The 15,579-nt window shown below is 47.9% G+C and overlaps 1 protein-coding gene across 9 annotated transcripts in view; it reads right to left on the bottom strand.

Moving 5' to 3' along the window:
- Positions 1–15,069, bottom strand: part of LOC121603632 (putative uncharacterized protein DDB_G0286901) — an 83,002-nt gene extending 67,933 nt beyond the window's left edge. For 2 of the 9 annotated variants that reach the window (XM_041932657.1, XM_041932666.1), the window contains exons 1-2: positions 14,891–15,028; positions 13,369–13,581 (exon numbers count right to left, since the gene is read on the bottom strand). The gene's annotated coding sequence lies outside the window, so the exon portion shown is untranslated. The other 7 variants (XM_041932664.1, XM_041932658.1, XM_041932660.1 and 4 more) reach the window with 7 other exon arrangements.
- Between the last annotated feature and the right edge of the window lie 510 nt (positions 15,070–15,579).

Here is a 15,579-nt window from a genome sequence, read left to right as displayed (position 1 = left end):
CTGCTGTGCCGCAACCGTCAAACCTTGTTACGTGTCAATTCAACACGTTAAGGGTTAGGCACAAATACGCCCAAAAGGAGCTGTGCGTGGATAGTGTTGGGTAAAGTAGCACAATTAAGTGTGCTGTGCGCACACGCACATTGCCTTTAGTGTGCTGTGCGCACTGTGCGCACAGTGCGCACTTGGAACCAGTGCGGAAGTGCTAGCACAGTGCTAGCACTTTCGCACAGTGCTAGCACAGTGCTAGCACTTTCGCACAGTGCGCTCTCTGAGCACAGTGCGAAAGTGCTAGCACAGTGCTAGCACTTTCGCACAGTGCGCTCTCTGAGCACAGTGCGGAAGTGCTAGCACAGTGCTAGCACTTTCGCACAGTGCGCTCTCTAAGCACAGTGCGGAAGTGGTAGCACAGTGTTAGCACTTTCGCACAGTGCGCTCTCTGAGCACAGTGCGGAAGTGCTAGCACAGTGCTAGCACTTTCGCACAGTGCGCTCTCTGAGCACAGTGCGGAAGTGCTAGCACAGTGCTAGCACTTTCGCACAGTGCGCTCTCTGAGCACAGTGCGGAAGTGCTAGCACAGTGCTAGCACTTTCGCACAGTGCGCTCTCTAAGCACAGTGCGGAAGTGGTAGCACAGTGTTAGCACTTTCGCACAGTGCGCTCTCTGAGCACAGTGCGGAAGTGCTAGCACAGTGCTAGCACTTTCGCACAGTGCGCTCTCTGAGCACAGTGCGGAAGTGCTAGCACAGTGCTAGCACTTTCGCACAGTGCGCTCTCTGAGCACAGTGCGGAAGTGCTAGCACAGTGCTAGCACTTTCGCACAGTGCGCTCTCTAAGCACAGTGCGGAAGTGGTAGCACAGTGTTAGCACTTTCGCACAGTGCGCTCTCTGAGCACAGTGCGGAAGTGCTAGCACAGTGCTAGCACTTTCGCACAGTGCGCTCTCTGAGCACAGTGCGGAAGTGCTAGCACAGTGCTAGCACTTTCGCACAGTGCGCTCTCTGAGCACAGTGCGGAAGTGGTAGCACAGTGTTAGCACTTTCGCACAGTGCGCTCTCTGAGCACAGTGCGGAAGTGCTAGCACTGTGCTAGCACTTTCGCACTGTGCTCAGAGAGCGCACTGTGCGAAAGTGCTAACACTGTGCTACCACTTCCGCACTGTGCTCAGAGAGCGCACTGTGCGAAAGTGCTAGCACTGTGCGGAAGTGCTAGCACTGTGCTAGCACTGTGCGAAAGTGCTAGCACTGTGGTAGCACTTAAGGCACTGTGCTGTGCTGTGCGCACAGTATGGTGTGCTGTGCGCACAGTGCGCACAGCAGCACTTTACCCAACACTATGCGTGGAGGGGTTATTGATATTTTATGAGCGTTTAAATGGTTTGTTGATTCTGGAGTGAGTGAGAAATCTGTTACAAGAAAAAGTGCTATTCCATAATGTGAATTTCATACCCCCAGACACATCTGATTTTCCCAATAAAGCCATCCATTTTATAAGCACAATTTAATCCCCCGTTTTTTACTTTACACTTGAACGATTCGCACACACAGACACACACACACACAAGAACGCCCGTGAGATTTCCCGGGTGTGTAATATCGCTAATTAAAATCACTTAATCGCACATCACACACTCTTCGTCTTGTGGATCGATCGCAAGAAGAAGGAGCGTGAGCAGCAGCCCCGTCATCATCCTGCGCCACCATCAACCAAACATCAACTACCAGTACTCCAACATATGTTGCAACATCCTGCGACGAGCCAGCGGTGCGCGGATGCGGATGGGTGTCGTAAAATCAATGTACCACCGCCAAGACACCCTCTCTTGTACGCTTGATTGCACCGTCGTCTCGATGGTGAAACCGATACACAGCAAAGTGGAAAACGATTCCTGCCAGAATTGAGGATGCCAAACACACACACACACACAACACACGCCACATGTGAGGCAGTGAAGTGCCGACTTGAGCACAGTGTCCCCGAAAACAATGTCACTGGAGGGAGAATAAATATTCTATTAGAATGTCAAATCGCGCCACTCGTTACGCCCTGCCACCGACGATAAGCAACTCCTTTCTTTATTTTGCTTTTCTTTTCCACTTTTCCATTTCACACCCGGGCTCACTTGCCCGCGTTGTAAAATATGCATATTCTTGAGTAGGTGGTGGTTGCAAAAAAGGAAGCAGCACAAAAAAAATATCAAACAGCCACTAAACATGGAAAGGAAGGGCGTGTGTTTTTCATGACTTTTCCCATTCGCACCATGTATACTGGTTGGGTGTATTGAAGGACCTTAAAGGATCGCATTTTCACCGCCGGCACTGAGCCTGATGTACTGGTTCTATTTTTCGTTCAATAGCTTCCCCTCTTTTTTTTCCTCTCCTTCTTACCATCTTACTAGTTCTTCTTCAGTGCAAGTGTTCGTCATATTGATGCTCCAGACACGTTAGAGAGCTTGTCAATATTTTTCGCACCCGCAACAACACGTGCCCACCGATGATGCTGAGCACGATGAAGCAGTTCGGGAAACTCTTCTTTTTTATGCAAAAGACGCGCAACTGATAGCGCTCTACCGGGCAGAAGCGAATGTGGGGAAAAAAATGTCACACCAATCGATCGATATCACAAAACTCCTCTAGCGATTCCCTACGGCTTCTTTCACTACGAACGCCAATTGACTGCTACTGAAGGGTGACCCTCGTGTGCGAGTGTGCGTGTGTGTGCATGCCTTGGCAAGCGGAAACGCAAACAAACGCCAGCGACAATTGGGAAGCAAACTTCCGGCGAATGTTTATTGCGAGCAAATCAGATACCGACACGAACGGGTTAGGATTTTTATTTAGTCTCTCCGTCCCTGCTCCGACCTTGCTTCCGGTACTTCCTGATACAATCGAGCAATACGCGCTCTGGTTCCTCCATTCACCTGACTAAGGGTTGTTTCTTTTTCGAGTGAACGAAGAAAATACCGCAAAACAGTTTCTCGGAAAATTCGGATTGAATGTGTAGTGTTCATTTTTCCGCTTTTTTGGCATCGTTGGTAAATTGTTAGCCTTTCCGGAAGGACTCCTATTGGAATTGATTTATCCACTACCTTCCCCAAAACTGGGCTGCCGGAGTCACCTTCCCGGACTCGAGTCAATCGATTTTCAAACACAAGTCCACATTAGTGGATGAAGGATAAGTCACTGGTGTTCGCCGGGAAGCTGAGTATGTTCCGAAAACCCTCCCGCTGTTGACTCTGTCTGGACATTGTTGTTCCGCAGTGTTTTCGAAACGATTGAGCCAGCAGAAAACCTTTTATTTTCATCCCACACACAGACACCCTTATACGGTTTATGTAACGAAAGGTGAAGCAATTCTAGCGGCTTCGAAGGGAAACTCAATTGACATTATATCGGTCACAGATACACGTTGGCCGCAGACAAACGGAAAATCTAATCGATTTTCCAACGAAACTGCCACCACAAGCGACGCGACGGACGGCAACAACAATCCTGGACCATTTTTAAGTATCTCTTTAATATTCATTACCTCTCTATTAGGGGCAGAGCGACGATTTATACAAATATTTACCCATTCGAAGGATGGCTTCCATTCTCCATCTACACCGAACTGTAACGGCAAAAGGAGCTTGAGCCTGCACAGTGCGAGGATCCAATCGAACGTGAAATATCAGCCGGCCGGAAAAGCCGTTTACCACCACGATGGGAAGCAAATTCGGTGACAAATAGTCGCTGCTCCATCCTAATAATCACCCGGGCATCGGAAAACCATCGTCGTCGTTGCCGTCTACTTGCGACTTAGCGACCAAACTTCAGCGGCACGTGACCGCCGTCTCTATTTGTTAGCGGTTAGCGACTTAGTGGATGGAAGGGGAGGAGGTGGATGGCTCGGACCGGTTGCCCCCACCACGCGAGGGAATTATAAATTTGGCTCGCGCGCTTTAAAGCAACGAAAGGACCCGACGTCCTAGGGCAACGGGGTTTTTCTTTGCAGAGTCTGACATCAAGACTAGCGAATTTCATCCCACCAAACGAAATTAAACATTTTTGTGCAGATCTTAAAGTTTGCAGAAAGAAGAGATACTAAAAATACGACATTTTATAATAGAAAGATTTTGTCGTTCGGTTGTGCGGTCTTAACCAGCTCACCACCACGGTTGTGCGGTCTTAAACAGAAGCCTTAACCAGCTCACCACCAATGCTGGCCGTCAGTTACTTGTGTTTTTTTTTTACCCTAACCTATCACACCCAGGAACCGCTTCTTCATACTCTCCAACCACGACAACAGCAGCGGTATGGCCCTGGGTTCAAGATTGTACACACCAACAGAGGCGAGAAACAACACAGGCGCCAGATTATGCGCCAGCGACGACACTTTAATAAGGCTCGTCCCAATTATACACTAAATTGCTAATCGGATTTGTTTTATTGGTTTCGGTAGAAAGGAGAAGAGTCTTCCGGCGAAAAGCGAAGGTTGTTTTCTTTGCTAAACAGTACCCGGACGATGACGGCTGGCAAGTTTGTGCGACGACGAAGTAAGATGACCCCGCATAGCCTGTCCCATCATTTGGGGCGGCCGAGAGTTCATGAAGCAAGCGGACGGGAACACACAGGATTTGCATTTGAGTGACAGTTTGCGTTGCGTGGCGGCGACGGAATGGCGCAGGCACGGACGCAGGAACGGACCCTGTCAAACGGGACCAACAAACTTTTCATCGGGCTGCGTCAGCTTGTGCGTAGCTGGCTCGCTGGAAGAGCGTTTGCCAGTGTTTAGAATACATTTGTATTTTTTTGTTTTGTTTGGGAGAGGATTTCCCTCTTTTTGTTGTCATCCAAAGCGCCAAGCAATTCATTAAATTGTGAAACGAAACACCAAGTTACAGACGAAAAAAAGGCCCACAATGGACGGACGACTGATGGGAGAGCTCGGAGAGGAGACGCTTGGAAAACAATTGATTATTTTTTGAGCGTTCAGGGGTTTTCAGGGCGAAATGAATAACATTAAAGTTGGGCTAGAATGACATTTAATTAAGCCGGATGGATTGGGGGAAATTGCTGATGAAACTTGGTTAGTTGTATGCTGGTTGGCAAAAATTAACTTAATTACTTTCATCATAATCGATTGCTTTCGGTCTTTTCGTAGTGTGGGATGGATTGTGAAAGTTTGGAACTAATCCGACTGAGAGCGGCACAGAATCGAATCGAGCTACTGTTTCAATTATTTCTGTCATTTTAGTAGCATTCCAAACTACTTTATACAATGTGGAACAGCTAGAAAGAAACTTGTCAGCTAAAAGAAGAGAATTGTCAGCTAGAAGGATAATTATCTCATATTTTAAATTACTAAACATGTCATTGCATGATCAACGAACCACAGAGCGTGTGGCTGAGCAGACAAAGTCGTACCGGGAACCGATAATTAATTGAAACACTAAACCCATCGCAACAACTCCGTACGACAACATTAATTGATCGATTAGGTTCGGCAAGTGCAATCGCTCCCAGTGTATCACTTTCAACCTATTTTTTGCACCCTCCGGGAGTTCCTTGTTGGTTGGTTGTATCGCATTAACAACGGCAGCAACCATCGGCAGACGGTTCAGAGCACGTAGCGTCATCGAAACTGCACAACCGGGGTCAACCAAATTGGCCAGCTTGCGGGGCAGGGAAGACAGAAGGAGGTATTAGCGACACTGCGGAATCGGAAGCGAAATCCATCCATCTTTGGGTGACAGTTATTTTCTCGTCCGTCGGTCGTCATCCGGCTCGGCTGCAGCGACTCAGGGCTTATGGTCGGCGAAAGATAACGCCCTCTCTATCACTTACACCATCATCCCCCCCGCATCGAATCAATCACCGAGCTGGCGCGCTTTTTTTTGTGCTCCGTTTTCCCCCCAATCCGGAAGCAAACGTCTTCGATTCCACCTCGAAGCCTGACTACCGGGGTGGGCTGTCTGGAAGTTCGAGCCATAGTCAAACGGAAAACCGTCCTCCTCAATCACTTTCGCTTGCGTTTTTTTCTGCCCTTTTTTTTACCCACCAATCCACCCATCCCACTGACGCATAAAATATATCGCGGGCTTGTGGAAGTTTCCGCAGGCACGATCACCGCGGAACGGAACGCGAAAGCGCGACAGAAAAATCACCCTCGATAGCGATAAAAGCGATGGAATGTTTTAAATCAATTCAGTTTCCACCACCGGCTCGTCTCGGTCGGGAACGGCGATATCTAAATATGAAGCAGTAAGAAGTAAACAATCCAACGCTTTTTAGCCGCCGGTCCGGAGGAACACGATTGAGTGAATTATTCTCGAGCAACTTTTTTTGAGCGAGACAATATTTACCATTAAAATAATCACACCAAATGCGGGTGAGTTTTTTCCCAACCCCAGAGGTAGCCGGTATTAGCGAGGACCCTCTAACGGTGTATTTATGTCATCAATCAATTTGCAAACTATGGCCGACTTTGGCTGCTATGAAATTCACACAACTGAGACGGACGGATTCTTCTTGGAATTGTTCTACATTTACTTTAGTGGGCGCATATAGAAATCTTCCATTTGATGGGGACAGCAAATATTGCTCTACTTCTACCTAAAAGAGGCTTCTACCTAACAGAAGAACACTTCTGACGAATGGCAAAGTTTGAGCGGTACATTCTCAAGAAGCTGACGCATGGGAAATTAATATTCATCCCCTAGCGTTGGCCGTACCGGACATTCAATCGTGTCCCGTCAATTCATGCGTCCAGTACGACCGAGTAATCTATTATTGCCACCCACCAATCCTCCTCCTTCTTCACCAATTCTTCTCCATTTGTTTGTTTTTCCTTCGCTCGGCAGTGAAGTGAGCACACACAGAAAATGATTTGACCTTCTTCTTGCGTGCCCCCCGGGAGTGGACAACGTTTCATATCGCACGACACTCATCATCATCATCATCATCATCATAACAACCTGTGCCCCAATCGAACAGTGGCCCGCAAAAGAGCACCTGCCTTCGGGGCGGCTTCAGTCGAGCGTACTGAATAACAAATATTAGATACCACCGGGCAAGTCCAAGGGCAAGGTCGAAGGCATTGGTTTAGCCTCTCTGCTTTTATTTTCGTCGCCTCCCGGCCGCAGTCTAGTGTACGAATCGATTCACAAACTATGCTCCTCCATACACTTTCACGTTGTGTGTACACACACAAACAAACATTCACGCGTGCAAAAGGTTGTTCTTTTTTCGATTTTCAGCATGTTTGCTTGCCATTCATTTTCATTTTGTGTGTGCATTTTAATTTCCTTCGGCCCCCCCATCCCGGTCACGGTCAGTGGAATTTCGCATCGTTGACTACGGAACTAAAAACAGGACTCATCAGGCACGAAACTGATGAGTGGAAATTTACGTTTCATTCAGCAGCGTGTGATCCGGATTGAAACATCAACCGCGTGCAGAGAGTACAAAAGCCACTGAGTCCACATAGGAAATGGAACAAATGAAATGCAAACCGTTTTGCGGGTGAATTGTAAACGTGATAGCGTGGCTTTGAAATGTTTCTACGGCAGTCGTTTGTTTTTAAGAAGATTTATGTTTTATTTCTGTGCTTGCAGTAGATCAGCATCAGCTATACTGCTTCATTGCCATGCAGAATTATTTTGCAATAATGTTGGCTTCTATCTAAACATTATTTCAAGCCGATTTTCTCGTCACGTTTAAACAGAATTGAATGGTACTAAAACAACTCATTCTGCACATCACTTCCAATTCATTCACAAACGTGCGTTCCAGGGCTGGCTCTATTCCGTAACACTATTTCGGGGCCAAAGTTAGGCGTTGAAAACAAGGCTAAAAACTATGCTAACAATCTGGCCAACTGCTGCTTGCAGGGCTCGCTCAGCGAGGCTCACAAGGGCAAGACTCAAGGGAGGGAAGGAACCCATAGAAAGTCCAAACCAGTACAAAAACTATCTTTTGGCCGTAAGTCGCAAAACAACATTAACACGTTAGCACACCGCAGGCACACCAGGGTGTGTGTGTGTGTGCCAGGTTGCCCGAAGCGACCGATTCGTCCGTCGACTTTCGGAGCCTTCGCTATCGTTGCGGGCTGATGAAAAGCGCCCGCACGTGGCGTGCATCGAGGCAACTCATAACTCTTAACATGAAACCCCTCACACACACATACACATACAAACGAACACAGAAACACAATATGAAGAGTGTTTCGACCGACGACCCGGTTCGGTGGTGGTTCGGTAACATTTAAGTTATTTCCCGCGGGACATAAACCGGTCGTCGGTCGCTACTGGATTCGATCCGAAAGCTCGCCCCGGCCGCAGAAGAGACTTAAGTATCGACCGGTACACCACACTACACCCTGTGCACAGTTCTGGAGTGGCCATTTATAAAGCGAATTTCGTGAGGTTACCGTCACGGACATTAAAGGAAAATGAGTCCCGTCGGACACACGCCCTCTTTCACTCTCTTTCTGTCTCTTTCTTTCACTTTCGCCACACCCGGAGTGCGGACGAATGCGCCCGAAGCTGGAATGTGTCTCCAACATTTTTGCCAACCCAACCCTGGCAGCAATTCGTCTCGTGGAAAGCAAAACAAAAAGAAAAACAACTGTGACGTGCGGCCACCGCCATCACCTGGGGCTGTAGAAGGAAAAAGAAAGGCTCACGCGCGCCAAGGTGCAAAACGTGACCAGAATTTGGGCTGTCCCTTCTGCCCGCCGGTGACACTAATGGACTTATGTTTTACTTACCTTTCCCGGCGGCCAAGCCTTGCCTTTGATTGAAAGGTGCGTATAAAATTTTATGAGGGCTCGGTTGAAAACAAAAAAAATGCCCCTCACAAACCCCCAATTGGTAAGTTGAGGATGACGCATCATTGAAACGAGCCGTTAATAGACGGATTATTGTCCTCCCGTGACTAATCCGATCAGAGATAGATCGCCTGCCTGGGCTGAGAGGGCCGAGAGCAAATGGGCGGAAAAAGGATTTGCCACCAATGTTGAGGCGCGGCATCGGATCATTTCTTTTCCCCGGGTTGTTTGGAGCCGCTTGTTTGGTTGTAATTGAATTATGCTCATTTATGGAGTGAGCCAAGAGGTGTTATTGCTTAATTACGAATCATTCATGTCGCCGTGGTGAGTGATTTCGAAGCTTGGAAGTCAACGCCAGTTCGGTCAATTAGCGTATGGAGCTAATTTTAAAACAAGTTTCAAGAGCTTGAAAGCTTCCGTGTCTCGTATTTATAGACCAGAGATGAGAGCCTTTGGAGACCGTCCCGCGGAACAGTCGTCAACTCGAACGACTCAATAACATGCCCGTCATGGATTCATGGGTTCAAGCCCCGAATGGACCGCCCCCCCCGTAGCAAGGATTGACTATATCCGGCTGCTCGAAAGCCTATATTTGTATAGGTGGGCGGTTGGCGTCGCGTAGGACGCTACGCCAAATAGAAGAAGAAGAAGAAGTTGAGTGCCTGATTTCAAAGAACCCGTACAACTCGACCGTTTTGCACGTATCGTCTGATACAAAATGCACAAAAGCCCTGTAACTCAACCCCATCCATCTTCACCCGAAATTCATTCCCATATGCAAATCGTACCACAATTTTACGCCGACAAAAGAAAGTTTTTTTTTTCTTCTGCCGCGCTGCTTGATTGAACATTTCTCTTCCACTTCCTTTTCTTTTCCAGCGCATGTTTTACGCCTTTTTACGCGCTTCGCAGCCCTCGCGTTGACATCGGAAACTTGCCGATGGTACGCTGATTAATGCTAATGGTGGACGACTTTCAGGCGCTCCCGCAACCTTCCGCACTTAATATGGCCGATGTTGATTTTCGTCACCATGGTGAAAGCGATGCGTTCCCGTGGCCTCTGGCACAACATGCACAAGAAGCCTGCACTGCTGGGAAAGCGGCCAGTGGCGCAGTCCGCCGTCGCCGCGGGTCTCCGATTTCGATCCGGATGTTTTGAATTTTCTATTCCGTCATCGATACTCGCACTGGGCGGTTGATTAGCACTCTGCTAACTGTAGCGCGTGAGTGTTTGATGTGCTTTTTTTGCTGCTGCTGCTGCTTTCCCTAATCGACAGCCCTTTTGGAGTGACCATGGGGGATGATGCTAGGCGCTGCGCAATTTCAAGGCGAACGAAAGTGGCGGCTCGAGGTGGTTTTGTTTACCCCCAAGCCAAACGGCGCATAGCAACGAGCACAATAAACAAATTTCCGTTTGCGCTCGATTACACCCACTGACGCGAGGTCGAGGTCCTTCCTCGCCTTCTGTGGCCGGCCCGATCCATAGCCGTTGGGCGGTGGTGGTCGATGCAGCAAACAAAATGTTGTTCCCGTTCGCTTTGATGTTTGTGTTCTGCGGCGAACTTGTGCGTGCTTTTTTATGTTGCGAAACAGGTGCGCCCGCTACCGCCGGAAGGAAAACAAATTCATCGTTTCATCTCAGGCCAAACAGGCGCCGAAAAGCTGTCGCTGGAAGGCGTCGCTAAACGCGTAATGATGGTTACAAGTTGCCACGGGGGGGAGAGTGTTGTTTTCTTGACCATCGAAAAAACGGACTTTAGCTTTTGAATAGGGGAAAAACAAATCCGGCATAACAAAAAAGGTGAATTCCAATTGCTTTGCACGAACACAAGCGAAGGTAACGCCTGGGTAACGCATCGTAACGACGGCATCGGCCATGGAAAACGTTGCGCGCGGACGAACAACGTGCAAAACAAAAATAAAAAGCCATCGGTCCTTCCACCCTCCCCGTTCGCCTCCACGTGGGATTATGCTTCCAACCAGAATGGGGAGAAGACAACCCGCGTGGCAGCACCCATACATTGGCAGGCGCTGTGCTGCTACGCATGCAAGTTTTATTTCAACCTCACGCCCTTCGTCGCGCGAGGTAACGGACCTGTCGGGCCTTCTCCCCACCAGCCGGCCAACGTAAACCGGACCCGACGAGTTCTTTCCATTGGGGTCTCTCTGTACGAGGCGAGGTACACGGTGGTACGAATCGATACCGACAGGAGGACATTTAACGTTACCGTTGCAATATTTGTACTTTAAATTACGTCTTACGCATTGTAGTCACAATTCAACTTCAAGCTGCTCTGGAAGACAAATTATTTTAAGAAAAATCCCAACCAAAGGTTCAAGCAATACGGCCTTTTTATGTCTGATAATTTGAGTTTGAATGCAGGCGAGGAATTCCGTAGATAAACGAGGTAGTTTGAGAGCTTATAAAGCATGCCCCGGACACACACTAAAGTTTATTGATCGTCTCATTCATAAAAATTAAGCCATAACTCCCCAAACCATACCGAATGAACAGTATCACAGGCCAATTTCAACCATTTCGGAGAGTTTTTTTACCTCCTCATTCATAAACAATAGACCCAATGCTTTTCCCATCGTGCCAGAGAGTCCCCCTGGGGAAGCTTTTGCCGAGCGGAAGGAAGCTCCTGGTAACTGCTGTTTGGCTGCAAACAAAAAGGGGAATTCAACTATTATTCCTCTGTCTGCCGGACGGCAGGGAATCCAACCGAAGGGTTGATTCGATCAATTCCCTACGACCTGTTTCGTGGCGGGTTCCTTCCATTGAAAGGGCTCCTAACATTGGGACTTGCTCTCTGCTGTTGGGTTTTCGATTTGCCGCCGCTCTTCCATTCTGCGCTTTCACGGTTCATTCGTTCGTTCGTTCGTGTTCTTTTCGCCTGCCCATGGAATGCAGTCGAGGCAGGTCGGACGCAACCACCGTCGCGCGCCCGCTGCTTCAAGGTGTATGAGCATGTGTGTGTATGTGTGTGCAGAGGAAAATAACAAAATGAAATCGAGCTGAAACAAACAACGCGGCAGTGTGGTCGCCGCGATGACGGACCAAAATAAAGTTGAAACAAAAAAAAACGAATAAAAAACAGCAAAAAATCCTTACATTACGCATCAACAACAACAACGCCATCAACAGCATGTCCGTGTGTGTGTGCGAGTTTGTTTGGTTGCGAGGTAATGTAAATTAAAGAAGAACATGTTGTGGGGGAAAAACAACCCAACCACCAAGCAGCGAACTTGTGTTGTTCGAGAATAATAGAAGCCTTCACCATGGCGACGCGGACTCGAACGTCACGATCGCGCGTTACTACCACATACAGACACGTGTGCCCTTTCCGCGTGTTTTGAATCACGCCCAAAGGGGAAGAAGAAGGGAGGGGAGGGTGGCGGTCCGTAAAACCAAAAAATGCAAGCCAGGCGCAACGCGTTGCCGATGACGGTTGGCCATCGATGGTGTTCGACTGGTTTCGTTTTGGGGGGATCTGTCCGTCACACAGCCCACACACACAAACAACCAGCACGCTTTGGGGCCACTGGCGGCAGCAGATGTGTGTTAGATCCCAAAAGCCTCCCCAACACCAAGCCCTAGACGCGCCGCTGCTCTGTCTCTGTGTGTGCCGCCCGCTTGTGTGGCTCTCGCTCGCTCTCTCTGTGTAGGTGCGTTCTCGCGTATTTTTATTTTATTCGCGGATAAACTGTTTAAGCAAACACACCGATAGCTCCGTTTTCATGCTGTGTGTGCGTGTGTTGCTGCCACGCATACATGGCCAACAGCGAGAGCAGACAAATAAAAAGAAGCAGGAAGAAAAAGATATTTTATCGGTTCGCGATAATGTGCACGTTAAGAGCACCACGTAAAGAACCAACCAAACTGCCGCGTGGGGTAAAAAGAGGCAAAAAGGGAGCCCAAATGATGACGGTACCGAATCAGCCCTGGCACACACACACACACACATACAAACTTTGCCAATAGAACAGGGGGCAGTAGGAGAGAAATAGCGAGTCAACAAAAAAACCAGACGGCCAGACATTGGATCGTTCCAGCATAAAAATTCGCGAGAAAAGTCGCTCCCCGAAAACTGGCCCCGCCGTCGTCGTCGTCGTCGTCGTCGTCACACGTTCTTTTGTGCCTTTGTATGTATGTCACAGAGAAGCACCGTTTAACGGATCAGCATTTTTTACTGCACGCTGAGTTCGTGCTGGAACCGGAATAAATATTGCTACGCCAATTGGTTTGCAAATCACCCAGCCCAGGTGGGTACGGGAGGGGGAAGAGCATGGGGAAAGAGCATAACTTTGGTTGCTCACGATCGCACCGAGTTACGCCAAGGTGGCATTAATTTCGCGATCAAATCAAATCCGGCGGCGCACAAGGATTAATTTAACGTCTAAAGTAGATTGGGAATTGGGCGACTTGAACGTCATTTCTTGTATATTAAGATTTTTTCCTATATTTGTACTCCTCTCTGACTTATGTTGAATAACCAATTGCATGATTGTAGACCCGGTACAAACCTGATTTTGAAATTGTTGGAATTGTGTGAATAACGCACCTTTTTGCCGTTGTACGTCGAATCTTGTTGAAGTGCTTACGATCAGGATTTAATTTCAATATACACAAAACACAACTCACACTTGTTAACACTGAGGACAACAATCAACGCATTGAGGAGCTACAATTACTTAAACTACACAAATGCTCCTCCTTTTTGCACTTTGCTTCACACACTTGGCTTTCTTTTAACGCCTTAATTTTGTTGTTGTTGCTAGAATAAAAAGAAACATAAATTTTTCACCGCACAACTATTTTGACACATCGATCGACACTTGATGTAACGAAAGAAGGAAAGAAAGAAAGAAAGAAAGAAAAAAGCACCACTCCTTCGCCTCCTCTTCGATCGGCTTTACGGCTTCACCTTGCTTCTTCACACGATCGAAAAGCCCAAACCACACACACACACACACACACACACAAACACACATGGCCACTTATCCACACACATACACAGGCCCAGGGAAAAGGCCATCGCCTCCTTTTTCTTGAGACGTTTTCTCCCGTTTTCGTTTCGCCCGCCTCACTCGCACTCGCACAGCAAAGCGCAGAAGAAACCCTAGACGCAAAAGCTATTCACCTTTTATGATATGCCCTTTAAAACAGGTAACGCCGATATGTGTGCCGCGCCGTGTTTGGTACATTCAACGAACCAACGGAACAAACACAACGCAACGCAATGCACATCGCACAGGTAGGCCGGCCAGGCCAGGGGAACCCTCGGTGGGCCCCTCGGTGCAACTGCACGCAACCAAAACACTCCACCAGCTCTGGCCGATAATGCACCAGGACAGGACGGGCAGGGGGCGAAGATGGCGACAAACGAAAACAAACGACTCACACACACACACACTTGCCACGCACCGTTTGAGACGCCGTCCAACCAGATTCACGTACACAACCTGTGTGTTTCCCGTCAGGACTATTTCTTCTCTGGTTTGAGTTTTTTTTGGGGAGCGAAACTTTAAGCCACCGAACGGGGACGGTTCTGGCGCTGAAGACGTGTTTGACGCTTTAACACAACATCACAGTGGAATGGTGGTGTAGAGATAGAAGAAGCATCGGGAAGTTTCATCACAGTAGCCGGCTTTAGAACTTGAACTCGCTTGTGTGTGGTGGACTGGCACTGAACTTACTGTATCGCGAGCAACTGTTGACTCATCTTGCCATGTTGTTTTCGGTATCAAAATTGTATTTGGCAAAATGTTTCACATTCTTCGATGATAGTCAGCTGACGACAACCATTCCGCCGAACGAATCACGGAACACCCTTCACCGGTTACAAGAACACTTTGCTCTCGAATCCCGGCGAATCGCATTTTTTTAATACACACACCATTCCGCCTTTCGTGAACTAAGCGTATTAGCAGCAGCTCACATCTACACTGATACTGCAAGAATTCCGATTTCTGCTCCGCTTTTTTTTTGCTCCGTCGACCAGCAGCAGAAAAAAACACACGTCACAGCAGACACACGCCCGGAATCTTTTACCGTTGAACGGGCGGCTACGCTAGCTTCAGTACCTTTCGTCGGCTTTCCCGATGACGACTGAGGAAAACCTGTTTTTCCGGCTCGCAGGAAACCCGGAAAACTCACGCGACACAATCGGACAAAAACAGCGGCGTACGTACGTGCGTCCTACTCCTCGCGAGAACAGCAACAGATTGAGAGTGCGAAATGGGAGAGCAGCACCCGAAAGCTTTTACGAACGAAGGCGTGACAGTGTGCGTTGCAATGCCGCACAGTGGGCTAGGCATGCAGTGCATTTCGGATAATACTGATTTTAAACTAAAACTTATTTATTTTTCTTTCCAAATTTTGTAACAAAAAGCGATTCCGTTTCACGAATATTTATTGATTGCATTATTGTATAAATGTGCATGAAGAATTGTATCTTTACAGATTCTATAATACGCTAAACATACAGCAAGTGCTGCGTCGTCGCTCACCATACAATTCAGGGGAATTTCGTTTGATCCATAGCCCAAAGTGCAATCAGGGCATATGTGTTATACAAACGGTCATTACCGCACGGATGTCTCGCAATAGTGCTTTGTTTTTCAAAATGCAGCTAACTTAATTCACAGATCAACAACTTACATCAACATCATTGATCGAATCATTATCATTGTATGTGAGTAGGTATTTTATCTTTTGCATTAACATATACCACTGTGCGTGCTTGTCGCGAGCCGATAGCGCACTCTAGTGG

This window comes from Anopheles merus, chromosome 2R (assembly GCF_017562075.2).
Source record: "Anopheles merus strain MAF chromosome 2R, AmerM5.1, whole genome shotgun sequence".
Classification (NCBI taxonomy): Eukaryota; Metazoa; Arthropoda; class Insecta; order Diptera; family Culicidae; genus Anopheles; species Anopheles merus.
Note: the sequence above shows the minus strand (reverse complement) of the source record. Positions and strands in the feature narration are given on the sequence as shown.